General features: G+C 35.6%; 1 pseudogene; it reads right to left on the minus strand.

Annotated features, from left to right (window-relative positions):
- Positions 1 to 1,836: 1,836 nt before the first annotated feature.
- LOC114196675 (large ribosomal subunit protein eL32 pseudogene) lies at positions 1,837 to 2,493 on the minus strand (annotated as a pseudogene).
- Positions 2,494 to 8,462: the final 5,969 nt, after the last annotated feature.

Genomic DNA, 8,462 nt, shown 5'->3' on the forward strand with positions numbered 1-8,462 from the left:
CAGCTGCACCTCAGAGGGTCCGGCATATGAGCAATTAAAATTAAACAAGTTGATTTTAATACGCCTTAGTAACTGTGATTGATCTTACAGAGCTGTTGTTGACTATACATCAAGAAACAATTTAGGATCCAGTTTAAAACAAAGTTTATAATCCTTGTTTAATGGATTTTGGTACCTCAGGCTATACAGTGCTGTAAAAATGATTAAAATGTGCCCTGTCTCTGTGTAATCAATAAAACCTCTCTCTAAAATTAGTTAGGTTCCAAAGACTCCTCAGCAGGCTTGGCAGTGCCACGTCTGTAGAATTCCAAATAAGCCATCTATCATTATTTCCATACACAAGGTTCATTAGACACCTCATTCTTTATCTTATTAGCACCAAAGTCAGCTAAACAATCAAATCAAAAGGTCACCTTTAACAATACCAGTTAAACCGAAACATACATCAAGACATTATTAATACAACACATCAAAATGCAGTGATAAAAATTCCTAGAAGGTCAATAAAGGGTTATTGTTAAAAGAACTGAAGATATATACACATTTGTTAAAGAAAAATATTCTAACCTAGCATCTTAAAGAGATGGATTTAGTCTATTACTGCAATCAGTAAACACAAAACCTCCTTTAGGTTGTATTATTTTAAAACATTTTTCTTTTGTATATGATGGAAATGAATTTGTAGCTTTTATGAAATGAATGGATAAAATCAGTACCTTTGGAGTTACTTTAAATTCTTTTTAAGATTATGCATCATTCATAAGCACATTTATTCTGAATGTATTTGTTTTTTTAATTGCATTTTCATCATTAATCTTTTATGATAGAGTTCTTTATTTTAAAGAAGTTGATGCATTTTAATTTTACAATTTATATAGCTAAAGAAATTTGAAGTTTAACTTTCATATGCGTTAAAGTTCCAATTCACCTAGTGGTGAATGTTCTGCCTTTAAGTGAATCTAATGAGAAATGTAAGCTCTGGAAATGTGCTCAACTTATCATCCAGTGTATCACATGAATAAAATGATACATTCACTTAATGCCTCTTTATATGTTCCTTATTTATAATTTACTCAACACTCATTTTATTCCAGTATTTTATACTCAGATATACTTAGTGGCCAATAGGATTAACTTCTACATACATAGTTAAGATATATATAGGTAGGTTGCATGCTTACCTTAAATAAATGTCCTTTAATTCTTTTAACCAAATATACATATATTTGGTTATACATATATACATATATATACATATACTATACAAAAATAGTCCGCGTTCTTTTAACCAACTGCAAAATAAATGAATACATATTTGTGTTTCTGTTGGATCAGTTTGGGCCCATAAGAAAATATTTTGATAATTATTAGCCAGGAATGAAGAAAAATATCTCTTGTTGAATATTTATAATAACTCCACTGAAAGCCTTGTCATTGCTATGTGTATGATGAGTCTGAAATATTTGTTAATGGCACTATGTGCCAGACTATTCTGTGAACATTTCGGATCTTGTAATCCCTCCCAAGTCAGCACTGTGCTTTAACTGCCATCATTATGTTTATTTCTGCTTGGTCGTTTCAGATCAAAATGTTTCTCCCTGCCCTCCCCAAATACCCTGTTCTCACTGCCCCTGGGATATATCACTTAATTAAGAAATGTAAATCATCACAGTGTAAAGAAATGGTTTGTTTTTCATTCTTCTATCACACTAAGACAACATAGTGGAAGACACAGGAGGGGAAATAGGACTTTCTATGCTGATATAAGGGAGGTTTTTAAAAGAACTTAAAGAATGGTTAGGAAAGATGCCAAAAGAGAGGCGGGAGGAATTTTTTTTTTTTTTAGGTTTTATGGTTTTATTAACACAAATATGATGTGCACAACAAGCTGTCTATTCATTTTCTTCGCTGCGCAGCCTGGCGTTGGGATTGGTGACTCTGATTGCCAGCTGGGCTGCTCTTTCCACAATAGCTTTGCGGTTCTTGGAGGAGACATTGTGAGCAATCTCTGCACAGTAAGATTTGTTGCACATCAGCAGCACTTCAAGCTCCTTAAACGTTGTGGACTAGGAACTTCCGGAAGCCACTGGGCAACATGTGCTTTGTTTTCTTGTTGCTCCCGTAACCAGTGTTGGGCATCAAGATCTGGCCCTTGAATCTTCTGCGCACCCTATTGTCAATGCCTCTGGGTTTCCGCCAGTTGCGCTTAATTTTGACATAGCGGTCTGACTGGTGCCGGATGAACTTCTTGGTCCTCTTTTTAACGATCTTGGGCTTCCCCAGAGGTCTGAGGGCAGCCAAGATGCCCAGTAACTGATGGCGACCACCTCCACAGGCAGCGCCGAGAAAGAGAGAGGAAGGTGGCCGAGGCGGGAGGAATTTAAAGAGAAGATATTGACTTGAAAAATAATGAAGAGTTTTGGAGGAGGATGAGAGGCTTGGGGTTTTTAAAATTGATTCAGAACATTTTAGAGAATCATAGAAGAAAAGCATTATAGACATCAATAAGCCTGATATTCATATTAATCTAAATCAGTTAAAAATATAAAAAGACAGGTGGTATAGTTCTTTTAGTTTTTGTTTTGTTTCTCTTTTAAGGATTTAAGACTTGCTTTAAAGAACAGACTATTTATTACATGTTAAGATTATAATAGTGTGGCACTAGGACTAATAAACTACTGGAAGGTACTGGAATATTTCTAGTTAAGTGTCTTAGTTGTTCAAGTGTGTAAAATTAAAGAAGTGAAAGGATTTTTGAATTTAGCACTAATCTTAATAAAGCAATTATGACTGTGATAACACAAAGGGTGTTTTTCTATACAAGGAAATGGCTGGTGTTATTGGTAGTAAATCTGGGAAGTAACTGCATATTGTAGAGGACAGCATTAGACTCCTCTCAGTTGCTTGCATGTGTTGGATTTTTAAGGGACATAATCACTGTGCTGAGTTCCAAGGCTTATGGCTCCTCCCCCACCCCCCACCCCCCACTTTAGAACAACTCCAGTAGTGTAGTATTTAGCATGTCCCTCCATCAGTACATCCTGTGAATGTCTTAGGATCAAAAGGATGCCCCAGTTCCACTGGATTTGGGCAAAGCCATGTCTCTTTTCCATGATTACTTTTTACACCTCTAGCTGCGTGTTTAAGTGAATGTATTTTGATATCCGATAAACCTATTTTGAATGTTATGTGACTGCTCCCTCATCTGTAAAAGGTAATAATGCCTATCACAAAAAATTGCTAAAGGGTTAACTATAAACTGCCTAGCAAAATATCTGGCACATATTAAGTGCTCAATAAGTGTTAATTATTACTATTATGGTGAGCTCTCGAATTGCTCTCTCATGGAGTTTATAGCTCTACAGGAGGTTTATTACCTTTTGAATGCTGCCTCAAGTTCTGTTTGCTTCACAAACAGTTTTATTGATAGGCAGTAATATTCAACTTCAAAGTAAACAACTTTTTAAGCTAGGTGGAAAAGAATAGGAGATAAGGAATATAAGGGAAGGAAACTGACAATAACAGAAGACCAGCTGCACTCAGGCAGGGGAAAGGGGAGATCTCCAGAACAAATTGTGTGTTGTTCCCCACCCCCCCACCCCCAGACACACACACACACACACACACACACACACACTTCTATTTCCACCTTTTTACATGAGTCCTCCTCACACACACCTGCCCTGAATGGCAAAAGAAGAGCGGAACAAGGGTCAAGGATGGGTCCCAGCCATGGTGTGCTCTGCAGCTATCCGAGGGCAGGAGGAAACACCAAGCCCTGTAGATGTTTCTATCAGCCATTCATTTACTCATGTATTTAAAATATTTATTAAGCACCTTGTGGATAGTGTAGATGATGAAAAAATAAGAGAGTACTTGTTTTCAAGTGATTCACAATCTAACACTATAGACAACCAACTGAAAGAAGTGTGTGATGGAATCACATAGTAAGGCCATGATGGAGACAAGGTGGGGAGGAAGGACTTAGGTTAGAAGGACTTAAGTTAGTGACACTTTCCACTTCAGCAATGAAAGCAAATTCATGAGACATATAGTGGTGTAAACTACAAAGGAATTGTGGTAATACTTCCCTCCTTGTCTCTTCAATCCAGTAGAATCACAGTGTTTGGCAGATGAAGAGAAACAAGTGAAAGCTTAAATATTAAAGGGCATATTTAAGGATTGAGGATATCAGCAGCAGCTGGCTGAGGGCAGCCATATTGCAGGATTTCAGTGCAAGCAAGGCATTTGAACATCCCCTTCTTGGGGCATAGAACTAAAAGAAAAAAAAAAACCTCCCATTTTGAAAATTTCAGAGGATTTTCCCTTTGAGGTAGTAAGGTCCAAGATATTTTTCCATTTTTCTCCATGTTTAAGTTCTAAATAGTACCCTTTATGTTTACAAAATTAAACTGAAGTCATAGATTTTGCTTGATTTGGAGGTGGAGGTCTATTGTTTATTTTCTTGACAGATGACTGCCCAGTGTTTGGTGTTGAGTACATTTTCTTTTCCATCAAGGGAATAAAACTCAGTCCATCTATCTGTGCTTTTAAAATTAGATGCCTTTTACAAAGAAGTGAAGTTACTGAATTTTTTAAAGAGAGAACTGCAGAACAGAATGCTTTTTAATGCTTGGGCAACAGCAGGCCAATAGAAAGCACATTATCAGGGCCAGCAAATTCTGTCATTCCTAGGTGTGGATATGCTCAGTCCCATACCCTTGATGGAGTAATACCTGGTGGTCTCTAGAGGTTCTTGTGAGTAAAAAAAAATGGTGAAACCTGCTTTTTCAACTGAGTGATTCTCTGCCACCCTACATTGAAAACAGTTAAACTCTGAGTATCAAAGTATGCATCTTCCAATTGTTTCTTTTCCATTTGAAACCCAAGGAAGGAAAAGTGGGTAACCAGTCATCATTCCTTTGCTTGAAACTGTAGATTGAATCTTATGTAAATACAAGGAAATTTCCAGAGTGAACAAACAGTATATGATTTTTTAGCTTCCTAAGTTTTAAATTTTTTAGCATGAATAATGTCGACAATATTTGATGAAACAAGAATAGTATGGAAATAGAGATTTTAAAATAACTCAGATTTTGCCACTCTTGCTTTATCCAGTTGTTATTGTTTGCTTATTTTATTGGTGAAGTATTTTAAAGGTCATTGCTTTTGTTCAATTTATCTAGGTAACAACTACTTATCAGCTTATAGGAATGATTTTCATCCTTTTTCTGGCTACAGAGAACTTTCATATAGATATACTACAATTTATTCACCTTCTATGGTTGGGCAATTTGCTGGTTTATAATATTTTACTATCAATAATTAAATTTATACACTTGAAGTATTGTATTTTAGGAGGCATATATATATTCTGGGTGAATTTTTAGAAAGATTCCTAAAAGGATCCTAGAAGTTGGGTTGCTGGTTCAAACGCAAATGTCATTTATTGAGTATTGCCGAATTCCCCTCCAGTGTTTCAGAAGACTGTTTGCCCTGCCAACATGATGAGGCCTCTCCGATAGGCAAGCAAGGACACTGCAATGCCATTTTCATTCACATTTCCCTTGTTATGAATGAAGCGTTGCATATTTCATGTGTTCAAGGGCCATTTACATATTTTCTCGAGGGATGGCCACTCATGTCTGTTTTGCTATTTTTTTCTGAATTTTAAGAACATGTTTCTTAGATATATTTTGCAAATATTGTCTGCTAGTTTGTCATTTGTATTTTGGCTTTTGATGTTTCTTTCAATAACTTTAAAAAATGTCGTCACATTTATCTTGTCTCTTATTGCTTCTGGATTTGGCACCACAAATTATTTACCTATAATATTTGTATAGATATTTCTTTTTCATTTAATCTCTGATTCATTTGGAATTTATTTTGGTCATACTATGAGTTATGAATCCATTTTTTTAAAACAAATGTGACATATAGGGTTTGCGGATGCCCTTTACCAGACTGAGAAATTTCCTTTTATTTTTAGTTTGCTGAGAGTTGTCATGAATGGGTGTGAATTTCATAAAATGTTCTTTTTTCATCATTTGATATTATCATGAGGTTGATCTTCTTTATGTTAATATAGTAGACTATAGGAATTGGTTTTCTTAATATATAACCAGACTCTCATTCCCAGAAAACCCACTTTATTGGTAGATTTTACTTGATTTTATATTTTTCAGCAGTTTAGTATCTATGTTCATGAGGGATATTGTTCTGTAGTTTTCTTTTGCCTTTCTTTTTTCTTCTTTATGTACTGTCTTTTGTCTGTTTTGGTACCAGGGGAAGACTCCTCTCGTAAAATAAATTGGAAAGTGTTCCTTTGTCTTTTATTTTTAGGATGAGATGGTTTAGAGTTGGTCATAGTTCCTCTTCAATGTTTGGTGAAATTCTCTGTTGGAAGTACCTTAGCCTGGGGATTTCTGGCGGGGGGACGTTTTTAAATTATTCTTAATAGTTTTAGCTGTTCAGGTTATGTATTTCGTCTTGGTGAGATTTGGCAGATAATGATTTTCAAGGAATTTCTTCAATACATTTAAGTTGTCAGATTTGTGTGTGTAGAACTTCTTCAACCATTTTTGAAAACCAGGTAGAATTATATTAAATAGTTTCCTAACTTTGGTAACTAATCCATAACTACCCTCCCAATTCCAATTGCACTAGTGTGTTGAGGCATTGTAATAAGGGAAAAAAAAGAAAAAAGAAAAATATTTGAAATGATAAGGTTGTTTAGCACATCTCAATGCTAGCATCAGTATATAAAATAATGTATTTCTAAATTCTAAAATAAGTGGAAATTGACAGAAAAAACTTAAAAAAGCATCAAAAGTGTGAAATACTTCAACAAAAGATATGCCAGCCTTGTATATCTAAAACTGTAAAATGTTGCTAAGATCAACTTAAGAAGAACTAAATAAAGGAAGAGATATACCCTGTTTATGGACTACAGGAAACAATATTATTATTCTTTAAAAGATTTTATTTATTTATTTGACAGAGAGAGACACAGTGACGGGGGAACACAAACAGGGGGAGTGGGAGAGGAAGAAGCAGGCCTCCCGCGGAGCAGGGAGCCTGATGCGGGGCTCGATCCCAGGACCCTGGGACCATGACCTTAGCTGAAGAAAGACTCTTAATGACTGAGCCACCCAGGCACTCCAAAAAACAATATTATTAACATTTTTTTGCACATTTATCTGTAGAGTTACAGCAACCCAAGTCAAAATCCCAGCAGACTTTTTGTTGGAACTGATAATCTGATTTTATTTATTTATGTATGTATGTATTTATTTATTTGATTCCCCCCCTCCCGCAACCTGCCTTGTTTCATTCCACCAAATTCTCAGCCCACAAAGAATCATTTAAGTAGCAATTCAGTAGGAAGGGGTAGGCCATTGAGAGAATCCAGGATGCTTTCAAGCAAATTTTCTATCATCTGTCATCTGGCTTGATGAGTAGCACTTCCAGCGTGAGGTGTCAGAGTGATGTTCTTCAACTTCAACAAAAGATGATCTCTGGGCAGTGGCTATGGAAATGATTATAAACCTAAAACTAAAACCTAGAACTCTAAATTTCCAGAAGAAAACAGAAAGAATTCCTGGGCTTAGACAAAGTTTTCTTAGGACACAAAAAGAATGAATCATAAAACAAATTGATAAATTTTGCTGCATCAGAATTAAAATCCTCTTTAAAAGACATTTAACAAAATGAAAAGGCTACCTAGAGGCTGGGAGAAAATATTTGTAAACATATGTCTGATATGGACTTATATTTGATTATAACAAGAACTCCCAAAACTCAAAAATTAGAAAACAATCCATTACAAAATGCCAAAGGACTTGTACAGACATTGAACCAAAGAAGAAAAATTACTGGCAAATAATCACATGAAAAGATGTTCCTTAAGAAAGTGCACATTAAATCCCAATGAGATACCCCTACCTACCCATTCAGGTAGCTAAAACAAACAAGCAAGCAACAACAGAGAATTCAAACAGCAGCTGAGAATACCAAGAGCTGAAAAGTTGCAGGACCTCATTGGATCTTTCATGTTGCCTGTGGAAATGCAACATTGTACAGCCATATATATATATGCATATAAACCATACAATCCAGAGATCTCCCTCCAAGAGAGAAACGAATAACATGTCCACACAAAAGACTAAGTTTTATAGCAGCTTTATTCATAGTCAACAAAATCTGGTATATTATCTGTTGATGTGTAACCAATTACCTTCAAAACTGATTTAGAAAAAAATGTTTTACCAGCTCACTTTTTTTCTTGATTAGGAATTCAGGAATGACTTACCCAAGTCATTCTAGTTTGGTATCTCTCATGCGGCTTCAGCCAGGATATTGATCAGGATGTAGTCACTTGAAATATTAACTGGGGATGGTAGGTATATCTCCACTGTAGCTTTCTCACATAACTGTTTAGCTGCTTTGGCTGCTGGCAAAAG

This window comes from Eumetopias jubatus, unplaced genomic scaffold (assembly GCF_037043125.1).
Source record: "Eumetopias jubatus isolate StellerSeaLion01/CBP00866 unplaced genomic scaffold, mEumJub1_p1.0 scaffold_2, whole genome shotgun sequence".
Lineage (NCBI taxonomy): Eukaryota > Metazoa > Chordata > Mammalia > Carnivora > Otariidae > Eumetopias > Eumetopias jubatus.